At 37.8% G+C, this 12,920-nt stretch overlaps 1 pseudogene; it reads right to left on the bottom strand.

Annotated features, from left to right (window-relative positions):
- Window positions 1-3,839: 3,839 nt before the first annotated feature.
- LOC149204904 (pentatricopeptide repeat-containing protein At1g20230 pseudogene) lies at window positions 3,840-7,489 on the bottom strand (annotated as a pseudogene).
- Window positions 7,490-12,920: the final 5,431 nt, after the last annotated feature.

The raw sequence follows: 12,920 nt of genomic DNA on the forward strand, positions 1-12,920 counted from the left end.
ACCTTTCTTGCTCATATGACCCAATCGTTGATGCCATAGGCAAGTACCTTCTTCTATTTTCTCTCACACAATTGCTGCTTCACTGACCTAAGTACTTCCTTTGAGTCTGTAAAGATTTCTGACATTTTTTGTCTTCATAACAACTAGGGTGCTTTTTGAGATTTTCAACACTCCATTATGACTAGTAAACTTATAACCATCTGAGTCCAACACTCCCAAAGAAATCAATTTTTTCTTCAATTCAGATACATGTCTAACATTAATTAATTTTCTAATTGTGTTATCATATATTTTAATCCTGATATTTCCCATTCCAACAGTCTAACAAGATACATTATTACCTATAAACACAGAACTACCATTTACAACTTCATATGAAGTAAACCAATTATCATGTGATGATCCCATCCCAACAGTCTAATAGGATACATTATTACCCATAAACATAGAACTACCATTTATAACTTCATATGAAGTAAACCAATTTCTATGTGGACTCATGTAATGAGAAGCACCAGAGTCTAACAACCAATTTTCAACATTCTAAAAGACATTACATACACGTAAATTTTCATCTACTATACATAATTATTTAGCAGATAAACCTTTATCAATCATACCTGAATCAACTTGATTTGCTTCCTTCTTTGGGTTTTCAAATTCTCTCTGTTTCCATCAGTCTTTCTTGAGGTGTCCAATTTTATTGCAGTACCAGCATTTTGCTTTACACTTCTTGCCCTTTGATTTTGATCTGGAAGAGCCCCTTGTTTTTTCTCCTCTTTCCTTTGACCGTTCTCTGGCTATCATGGCTTTTGGTGCAGATGTTTCGATACTAGATTTCCTCCGTATTTCTTCAGATAACAAAGCTCCCAAAACTGATTCAAATTTCAAAGAATCAGCGGTGCTCAAATTGATTGAAGTTACGAAGTGGTCCCATGACTCGGGCAGAGAACACAACAAAATTATAGCTTTGTTTCTTCCTGAATTTTAACTTCCGTATCTAATAATTGGCAAATAAGTGTCTTAAAAACATTTAAATGTTCTACAACCTTTGTACCCTACTTCATCTGAAGATTGTACAATTGTCTTTTCAAATAAATTCTATTGGTTAACGATTTTGTTATATTTTCCAGTTTTCTCATAAACCTGTAGCTATACTCGATTTTGAAGAGAACTTTATCCGCCAGGCATAACTTGATGGTACTGAGAGCTCGAGCATCCAAGTCCTCCCAGTCTGAATCTGTCATGCTAGAAGGGTTCTTCTTCACTCTGTCTAATGCTTTGTGCAACCCTGGTTACACAAGCAAATTCCTAACTTTCAATTTCCATAAAGCAAAGTTGTTCTTGCCGGTGAATTTCTCCATCCCGAACTTTGCATTCGTCATTTTAGCCATTTCTTTCTATAACATTACTAAAAATTTGCTTCTAAATTTTGCTTCTCGAGTTTATTTATGAATTTCATTTTCTCCACAATCTACTTTCAACTAGGGTTTCTTTCTGATTTTGATTTTCTAAACAAAATCTGATTCTGGTGCCTTTTTTTTAACTCTGATTTTAACTTCCAAAATTTCTTTTCAAGCTCCCTCCACAGATTCTTTAAAAAAAAAAATCTTGAAATTGCCTCAAATATACATGGAAAAAATTCCAAAAAATACTTCAAACCCTATTCCCATTATCTATTCACAAATTTACCAGTGCTCAAACAGAATTCAAATTTCTGCAAAAAAATAAATGAATACCTAGACTCTTTCTGTTGATCGAAGTTTCTTCTGTCAACTTCGATTCTCAACAATCTGCTTCGGATGCAAGTGGCGGTATCTCACACTGTTGATCGAAGTTTTTCTTCCGGCGGCAGATCTTTATCTCTGCAACCACAGTGTTCATCAACGGATCTTTGCAGTTCATTAAGGGTGTGGGGTTATCTTGGCGGCTCTCCTTTCTCGACGACAGAGATTTTTTTTTCTCTGGCTTCTATTCAATGTGACAATTAATCCAGCGAGCACGGCTTCAACGTGCAGGGGTTTTCCAAAACAACGGTTTCAATTTTTTCTGCAGCGGCAACTTCTTGTTTGACTGGCGGCTTTAAACAAAACGATTTCCTTTTTTTTTCTCCAGCGGCAGACAGCTAGACCCTTTCACTTCAGGGTTCTCTGCAGCCGCAGCAGTCACGACCATCAACGCATTTTCATTTTGACTGACAGCTTAATTTTGACTTCATGCATAAAACGACTGTGTCTTTTCTCATAACGAGCGGATCCTTCATAGCAACTTGGCGGCTGTTGTTTTCTCAACGTCGCCCTTCAACAATCCGTAACCTTGTAACCTTCAATTACGCATAGCGCATTTTCAGTCCGGCTTTGTTCAAATGACTGTTGCGTCCTTCAACGTACAAGGATTTCCTTTCTCACTGCAACGATGACTCATTTCAATAGCTACTCGACCATTTGTTGGTTTGAACAGCTCATCCCACAAGAAAAGAAATGTAAAAAAACTGAATGTAAACTGAAAGACACATAAGTAAACACAAATATTTTATGTGGTAAACGAAATATTTTACGTGGTAAAAGAAACTTCCACAGGACAAGGAATTGGAAATTTTTATTAATAAAAAATAATTCTCTATCATTCACCAATTTCATATGAGCCTCTCCTCCATTACATAACTGCTACTCTCCTCCATTACATAACTGCTACTCTCCTCCGTTACATAACCGCTATATGAATCTTGTTACAAAACTTACATACAAAATTACCTGGTAGTAATTAATAAAGATTTTACTCATAATTACATTATGTGTTGTCACATTTCCACATTGACCTCGTAACGTAACGTAAGGGATGCCTCTAGACCTAGTCTCTTAGTGATCTGAGGTTGGGCTAGTTAATTGCAAAGCTTCATTTTGACTTATACAGAAACAAATATATAATAAATAAAGTCAAAATTTTCTTTACATGGAAGGATTCCCTACTCTCATATCAAAGGCCTATTGGTGAAATGAATCATGAAGTTAGGTATATAGTTCATGAAAACAAATTAATAAAATAAAAACACAAAATACCACTATGATACAAAATAAATCAGATTAGAATCTAATATACAAAATTGAATAATCCAGGAAAAGCAATAACTAACGATGCAAAATTAAAGGAATCTGGAAAACAAACCAACCTACATTGATTAAATAAGTTGAAATGTGACATAAAGTTGAAATACTGATGTCAAGTCTTAGCTTTTGCTTAGGCATTTTATTGAGTTTTAGTTTTCATATGTAGGGTTACTCACAGGAAACATGAGAATGAAATGTTCTCATAATTTGGGGGAAAGTTCTTTCCACACTATCTTGCTTCTTTTAAGAACATTGACTAAGATGTTATTTATTAATGCTTAGGAACATTGACCAAAATGTTATTTATTGATGCTCAAGTAGCTGACACAAATGGAAATATTTCTATTCCTGAAAGGTTGGCTATGATGGCAGTGGGGAGTCCCCTGTGACTTGGCATAAAGTTCAGTGCTCACTGCTTCCCAACAGATGTCCAAGGACACGTACATCAATTCTCCTTCAACCAGAAATACTATCAGACATCTAATCTACATGGTCTGCTTGCACAACTAAAGCACTCCACCCCGAAAATGGATCCCTAAGGATATACTACAGAAGCAAAGATAACAATTTTTTATCATACCCTGTTATTAGGGAAAACTGAGACTATGCACAGGTACTCGTTCAGTGGGCATACATGTTCATAGCTTGTACACATAGCATAAATAGACAGATAGGCAAATAGACTCTCCATATCTTCTCAGCTGAAGCAGCTAGCAGTACTGAAAAATATCATTGCCAACAAAATCGTTGAAGTAGGTAAGTTACAACTTACAACTATGCATTTCACATTTACACTCAAAAAAGTAAGCAATCACTTCTTGCAATGGACGCACAAAATATTATATTTCTGCACCTGACCTACACCATACAGCACCATGGACATGAAAGCATATATTCCTCGCTTCATCCTCTCCATGCAGATATAATTTGTATGTGGCATATAGCCTTCCTCTTGCATATGGTAAGCCAAGCTTTCCACTTTTTCAAAGATTTTCTCAGTTTCAGGGTGTGATCTCTCTGCTACTACAAGTAACTGCATTCTATTCTTCACCTTAACCCAGCTACATCCTAGGCTCCTCGCTAATCCCGTCTTGCATTAACTTGCTCACCATTCCTGCGTCAACCTAGTTGCCAGCCTCAGCATTATATGTTTGATAGCACTACATCGTTTCAAGTAATTTCAGACTCTAATTCAAAAAGCTGTTGTGCCCACTGCCATGGCAGTGCTGAAAAATATCATTGCTAACATAGTCATGGATGTAGGTAAGTCATAACTAAACAATCTGATAAACTCTCAAAAATGTACATCATGACTTCTTGCCATGGATGCACAGATATATTGTTTCTCCACCTGAACATCACATGGTACCATGGACATAACGTATATATTCCTCGTTTTCGTCCTCATCATGCAAAACATAATTTGTATTTGGCATATAGGCTTCCTCTTTCATCTGATGAGCCAAGCTTTCCCGTTTTGCATAGATTTACTCGCTTTCAAGGTGTGATCTATCTGCTACTACAATAAATGCATGTTGTTCTTCACCTTAATCCAGCAACCTCCTGTACTTTTTATTAATCCTGTCATAAACTTTCTCATTATTCCTGCATCAACCCACCTGCCAGCCTCAGCATATATGTTTGCCCGCAGTACACAATTTCCAGTATTTTTCAGGCTTTAACTTAGAAAGATGTTGTGCCATGACAATATTGAAATATATCATTGCCAACATTGTCATGGAAGCAGGCAACCAATAACTAAGCAATTCTGTAAACATACAAAAATGTATGTCATGGCTTCTTCCCATGGATGGACAAAATACATTATTTCTCCACCTGAACATCATACGGCATCATGGGCATGAAGCATATATTCCTCCTCTTCATCCTCTCCATCTAGAACATAATTTGTATTTGGCATATAGCCTTCCTCTTTCATCTGATGAGCTAAGCTTTCCAGTTTTCCATAGATTTTCTCAGTTTCAGGGTGTGATGTGTCTGCTACTACAAATACATGCATGTTATTCTTCAGCTCAATCCAGCTACATCCTGGACTCTTCGCTAATCCTCTGTCTTTCATCAACTTTCTCACCATTCCTGCATCAACCCACCTGCCAGCCTCAGAATATATATTTGCCAGCAGTACATAGTTTCCAGTATTTTCAGGCTCTAACTCAAAGAGCTGTTGCGCAACATGTTCTCCTAGCTCTACGTTGTGATGGATCCTGCTTGCAGCGAGCAAGGATCCCAACACACTAGCATCAGGTTCCACTGGCATGTTCTTAACAAATTCAATTGCATCATCCAGACGGCCAGCACGGCCCAATAGGTCAACCATGCATGCATAGTGCTCCACAGAGGGTGTGATTTGGTAATCTCGACTCATGCTGTCAAAGCAACGCCAACCTTCATCTGCCAGGCCTGCATGGCTGCACGCAGATAAAACAGCAGTGAAGGTAACATAGTCTGGTTTCATGCCTGCATTTTGCATTTCATAGAATAGTGCAAGGGCGTCTTCACCATGGCCATGTATAGCATATCCAGAAATAATTGCAGTCCACAACACGACACTTTTTTGAGAAAAAATTTCAAACACTAGGCGAGCATTCTCCAGATGCCCACATTTGGCATACATGTCTATGAGAGCTGTACCCACAAAGACGTTTAATCCAAGGTCACGTTTGGTTATGTAATTGTGCATCTCCATGCCCCGCTCTAGAGCTGCTATATGAGCACATGCCGGGAGAACACTGGTGATGGTGACTGAGTTGGGTGTCTCATTGGCTAGCTGCATTTCCCGAACTAATCTCAAGGCTTCATTATATTGTCTATTTTGCGCACACCCTGCAATCATTCCATTCCACGTGCTCACATTTGGCATTTCCCCTGCAACTTTCATTTGATGAAAGAGCTGTAAAGCTTCTTCTAATTGGCCATTCTGAGCATAGCCTGCTATCATTACATTCCATGAAACAACATCTCTTTTCGGCATTGTATGAAACACCTGGTGTGCTTCCCATAAATTCCCGCACTTGGAATACAAAGTTACAAGCGCATTCCAAACCAAAACATCCGTCTGCAATCCGCTCCTGCTTATATACTTGTGAATTTCCTTGCCGTGCTGCAAATCTCCCAAGTAAGCACATGCAGGCAGAACACTGGCAATGGTAACTGAGTTGGGTTTGATACCCATCCGCTGCATTTGATGGAAAAGCTGTAGAGTCTCATTAAAATAGCCATTGTGGACATACCCAGCAATCAGAGCATTCCAGGACACGACATCTCTTTGGGGCATTTTGTCAAACATATTGCGTGCATCCTCCATACTTCGACATTTTGCATACATAGTTACGAGTGAATTACCCACAAAGATATTTGACTCAAACCCACTTGTTATTATAAAATCATGAATCTCCTTGCCCTCTTTCAGAGCTTCAAGGCCAGCACATGCCTTCAGAACGCAGGGAAAGGTATAATTGTTCGGCTGGACACCTTCCCTTTGCATACGATGATAAAACCCAAGGACATCCTCACAAGAACCATGGCTAGAATATGCTATCATCATAGCATTCCAACAGAACAAATTTTTACTTGGCACCATTTCGAAAACTAAACTTGCGTTAGACAGGTTCCCACATTTAGCGTACATGCTGAGAAGTTTGGACTCCAAGTAAACATCGGTTTCAATTCCACGAACAATCATGTGGGTATGAACTTGCTCAGCCTCTCTGAGGGCTTTCAGATTGCCACACGCCCAGAATACACAAGCATAACTTTTAGAGTCTATGCAAATTGATCTCTGCAGAACAACCAGTGCTTCTTTTAATCTGTTCTCTCTGCACAATGCACTGATATCTGTGGCATTGGCAGTGACATAGTTATTAATGTTTTGGCATTTGTCCATTGCAATTCCAATCGCAGGGTTTGTGATGGTGTTTTGCAGTAGTTTTCCATAGAAACGCCTGCTGCTGTTCTTGTGATTGGCTGCCACGGACATTGACATCGACATTGGAGTGAACGCCATGCATTTGTGGCGTTGATAATGTGGGCATATGCTTCCAATTCCGATCTTTTAAATGGTTCCATAAAGCACTGGGAATATATTGCTTCACTCAAAGACCAAACTCCTTGGTATCTGTTCTTGGCAAAAAAAAGGAGTGGACTAGAACTAGATTAGCTCCGGCCTGTCTGTGTCCCCTCCGTAGCATTCTTTTATGAATGATTTGAATCAACCTCTTCTGATATAATCTTTGTTTCGTATTTGTAAACCTAAGAGTAGCTTAATCCAACAGGAAATGTAATTCCCCTCCCATTTCTCAAAGTGCGTGATCAAATTCCCCAGGAGTGTGACAGCGGTCCCGACTCCCAATTCGAAAAATTTACATGGCAGAAAAGAACGCGTAGTTTAAATGTTAAATGTTATTGTCTTTTTGAGTATTATTTGGTTAAGTTTACCCAAAACTGTTAATTTTTTGGAATTATATGGGTGAGTGGTGCAATTTACATATAATTTGAGTATATTTTTTGGAATTATATAGGTGAGTGGTGTAATTTACATATAATTTGAGTATGTTACGTAAAATACTAAATGTGTTTATATATTTAAAAATACAATTCAAATAATAAATATTTATATTATATTTTTTTATAAATTATATTGGTTGGTTTCAAATGTCTATTTGCAACTTGAAATGTGATTAATTCAAAAGACTTTATTAAAATAAATAAATTATATATATATATATATATATATATATTTAAGGTATGAGGTGTAGATATTGATATGATTATGATTTATAAGTCATATTTTTCAGTCATCTATAATCAATGAGTTTGTGGCTAACTCAATTTACCAATATGGATAATAGAATCAATTCTGAGTTTTGTTGGTTTTTTATAACTAAATTTATGGTCAACTTTACTATGGTCCTGGGCATAAAATGTTGTCACAAATCCTTCACTTTGATAAAACACCCCAACTCACCAAGGTTGTGGTATAGGGATTGATATGATTTTGATGCATAATATCATACCTTCTAGTTATCCATAATCAATTAGTCTATGCCAACTCAATTTACCAATGTACATAATACAATCAATTTTGAGTTTACTCATTTTTGTTAACCTATTTTCTAGTCAACCTAAGTATGGTTTCAAAGTGTTGTGACAAAACCCTAAACCTAAAGCCAATGTAAAGAGACAACCATGTGAAGTGGCAAATCCCTAAACCTAACCCAAAATAAAGAGATAACCATGTGAATTGCTTGACCTCACCAATGGTAAATTGTCTCACCAATCACTTCTGATATAGGCTACTTGGTGGTTAATAACAATGATGTACCAAACCACTTGATTTAATTAGGTTGCAAATAGACAATTAAGAAATTTGAGCAAGCACAAAAGCTTTACAACAAGAACTAAATAATAGGTAAGCATGAGCACAAGTAAATTATGAATTTGACCATACAAACATCATTCAAATGGAAAGAAGTGGGGAAGCAACAATACTTATATTAATGTCCAATAGAAAAGCAAAAATAATAAGTATCCCATTGACAAAAGTGAATGGTACAAGTGCACTCTGAAGCTCTCCATGAGGTTGGTCATTTTCTTCATTGAATGCTCTCTTTAACTCTAATGGATGAAGAAACCTTCGTTCTTTGTTGAAAGAACACAAACAAGCATGAAGGCAATGAATGTTAAAAATAAAAGAGATAGATGTATGAGTTCCAAATTCATTCCTTCAACATAACCTTGTAATGTTTTCCTCCTTGAAATGCAACCATGTCGCTCTCTTTTATAGGGAAAACTCAAGCTCCAAGGGTAAACTTGCTCCAATTTGAATGTTCCACTTCTCAATGGGATCCCACCTACTTGAATAAAATCCTTAGGAGGCCAAAGAACCAAAAATTCATGAGATGTGAACTCAAGCTAGTCTTGTATGCTAGTGCATTGATGCTTAACCAACTTTGTTATTGTTGATGTGTTGCATAAGTAGCTCAATTCCCCCTTTACCTAGGTCACATGGGTATCAAAATATTATCCATGTGACTTGCACTTTTTAGTAAAATACTGACTACAAGATCAAAGAAGTAGTGGACTAAAGATTTGACTTTGTTAAATTAGGTGCCAAATAGCATTGGGGTGGTATAATGTGCCACATTGTGTCAATGATTATGCACTAGTGATGCCTTCTAGGATAACCACTTAAATGATGTTGGTGAGTGAAATTGATGTGGTAAAGGTTGCCCCCTTATGTGTGAGGTTAGGAGCACCTTGTATAGCTGAAAGGCATCATTGTTTCTTTCCTAAATGCTTATGTGAGAGAGAGAGAGCCCAAGGATGAAGGACTACTTGAGGAGAAAAAATAACTAATCGGCATTACATTTACAACTCTTTTTTATAAATTATCCAAGAATTCCGATGGTTGAAAAAATTGTCAAAGAAAATTCCAATAGGAGAAATAGTCACTTGATGCCATAGTTGAATACCATTTTCCACACTGATGAAGATAATCTCAACTACCAAGAAAGAGTGCTATATGAGGATATTGAGAGGTAACAATGGTGCCTAGGAGGGTGAAGAACCACGAAAGCAAGTATATCCATAATGATGTGGGACCAAATTATGTAGGGTGTCACCTAGAGAGTGGTTCCTATCTTGGGTGCTCTACATAATGTTGGAGAAAGAGCTATACAATTATGGGGATATCAATTAGATTTGGAACATTTTGACCACTAATGGATAAATATCTACATGAGGTGATTGATGTTGACTTCGAGCATGTGATAAATATTGAAGCAAAGAGAAATGTTATTGACTATATGTGTATGATCCTATGTCATGCATCACCTCTAAACCAATCCCCTAAAATAAATGAAGTTATGCTAATGGAGGAAGGTTCACTAGAATCGGGATCTAGGAATACCTAGAGATTGACATGATGTAAAGGGTCAACAAGTGACTAATATAAACAAGTACAATAAAACACATGTGAATGAGTTTGCAAATGAGTAGGAAACTTGGGACTTCACTTGAATGAAACATAAAGGACAACTGACCTAGGCAATATATATTTACCAAATCGATAGAGCTCAACTAGGTGTTGAGTTATAAAACCATGTAGGAGGATTTACGTAGATGGTGTATTAAGGATCACAAAGTTAAAGGTAAACGTAGGACATGAGATGGCTCATGGATAAGGATGACTAGAACAATGTATTGCAAACACAAACACTGAAAACCATAATAATGAAATTGACTAGGAAAAAATGGGTGGTATGTAATCAACTAATATAATCTATGTATATATGGGTGACTCAATATGGATGCCCCACTCAAGGGTGACAAAAAATATTAACATAAAAGAGATGCCTTTTGATGATGGAATATTGTAAGGGTTGAGCTTTTCCATATTGTTTTGTGTTTTTTAATGTTTTGTTGGTGTTTTCTCATTTTGTTTTTCACAAAAAATAAAAGAATTGGGATAAGTTATAAACAAGGATGTGAATGCCCCAAAAATGTAGCCAAGTGGTGCCAAATTACATATGTGGAAAGAGTAATGACAAATGAAGCAACCAAGGGTGGGCCCCATGCATATGTCTCATTGAATGAATGATGAATGATAAGATAAAACATATATGGTATATGGGTCATGGGTGATACAAGAGACCAATGGAATGTAGCAAATCATTTAGCATGATAACCCACAAATAATACGAGTCACTCGGGAGTTTGAGGGAATGGATCAAGATAATAACAAGCGGAAACTATAAATCTTTCTCTATAATGTAGAATATATGGACTCTTGATCCTCATATGGAATAAGTAGCATGGGTGTCAATAAGGCAATAGGGTACTAAAGCATGGCAACTCATGGAGGTGGAGTACTGTTGTTTGTCAAGAGATTGATCCAATGGTAATGAATGAGGTGACTTACAAAGATGATTTACACATTCATCGTACTATAGTTTTTAAAAATTGAGAATGTGCACCCCACACATAAATCAATTTGTAGTCTTATAAGTACTATAAGAGCCATGTCAAATTACATAAGGCCTAGCGTATTACTTATTGGTGATAAAGAATTTAATCTCTAATAGTGTTTCAAAACTTAATATCAACAAAAAATATGCAAGGTCATTAACGCATAAATTAAATAATCAAGAAAAAAATGGCAAAACTAGGCAAGCATAAACTCAACTACAAGAACTTTGAAACCTTTGTGAACTAAAACACTGTGAATAATAAAACTAGAGTTAAACCATAGATATTTCACTTGATAAATGGGTTTACCAATGTGCCAAGGAATTACCTTAAAAAACGATCAAACCTTGATGTGTGCCAAGGAACTCACTATGACTAAACTACAACAAAAGTAAATCTCAAGTAGCCATGCAAAGGATTGGAACCTGTTGTGTTGTGCAACAACCCCCAAATTTGTTTTACATAAATAACTTAAGAGATGATTGTAAAAATAAATAGGGACCCTTTAAAAAATTAAAAAACATAAGAATATAGTTTAATTTAGGGATTTTCTCAAAAATAAATTTGATTTGTTAATAAATAAACCCTCATAGCTAAAGCGATGGAGAGAAGGGCGCTCCGCACTGCAACTCTACAGGGTCTCAGGTAAAAGGCACCGACCTAATGTTGTCATTATCTTCTCGCTATCCACCTCATGTGTGAACTCACCTTGACAGCTTGCGGGCTCGCACCATTCCCCTTCTTTGATTATTACCTGCATCCCCAATTCCATTTGTAGTTGTTGGAATGGATTTGGACATTGTCGACTATTCCGCCGACCTGAATCCCTACGAGTCAATATGGACATGCCCACATGCTATGTCGGGTTCTGACCCCCATTGCTCACTGCCCCTCTTACGGACTGAACCGCTATCTGTCACTAAACCTCCTTGAACATTCGTGCCCTACCTGTCAGATTTTGCTACACTTGATGCCACATCTGAGCTTGACTGCCCTCCGTTATCACTCGCTACGCTCAACCTTTTAGTTGCTTGCATCGCTCCCTCCCCTACATTTTACTCCCTTCCATCTGTGACTCTCCAACATGTCGCATTTTCCGGCATCCCCATGACTTTTGGGCTATCTCAATCTGGGCTATCCTCTCCCAATTTCTCCACTCTGGAAAGCGTTCCTAACCCTAACCCTACCTGCCCTCCGTGTAGCTTCCCCATCCCTTCTGGCTACATTAACATCCCGGCTGCCAACCCTAAGAACGTATTGCTCTCTCCACAGGTGTTTCTACAAGGTAGAGGGGACCCCTTATGGGACCACCCGATGGCTCCACAGACTAGTAAGGCCAAGAAGGGCAAGTGTGTCAAGGCCACGGGTAAGGAAATCAATCTCAGGCTCAGGGAAGACATCACTATGGGCAAGGTGGTGGATACTGCAAATAGGGTTCTCGTGGGGTGTGTGAGGGGACAAACCTACTCAGCTAAGAGGTTCCGCCTCTGGACCATGGATATTTGGGGCACCCTCCTCAAAGAACTTCTGTCGATCACCATTCTAACTTGCGGTTGGTTCGCTCTCAACTTTCACCAAGAAGAATACATAGACTAGATTCTTTCACACTATTGGCATATTGAATTGGCCACGATGCTACTAAAATGATGGAGCCCCCTTTTTGATCTAGAATGGGAGTAGTTGGGTGAAGGTCCGATATGGGTTCATCTTCTAGGGATGCCTCTACATTTCTGGTCGAAGGATTTCTTCATTCACAATGGCAATGCATTGGGCACATATCTGGATCATGACAAGACTTACGAATCATCTGGAAATAAATCCATGCCC

Source organism: Pinus tabuliformis, chromosome 1_2 (genome assembly GCF_031772625.1).
Source record: "Pinus tabuliformis cultivar Carrire ecotype Pingquan chromosome 1_2, CPIR1, whole genome shotgun sequence".
Lineage (NCBI taxonomy): Eukaryota > Viridiplantae > Streptophyta > Pinopsida > Pinales > Pinaceae > Pinus > Pinus tabuliformis.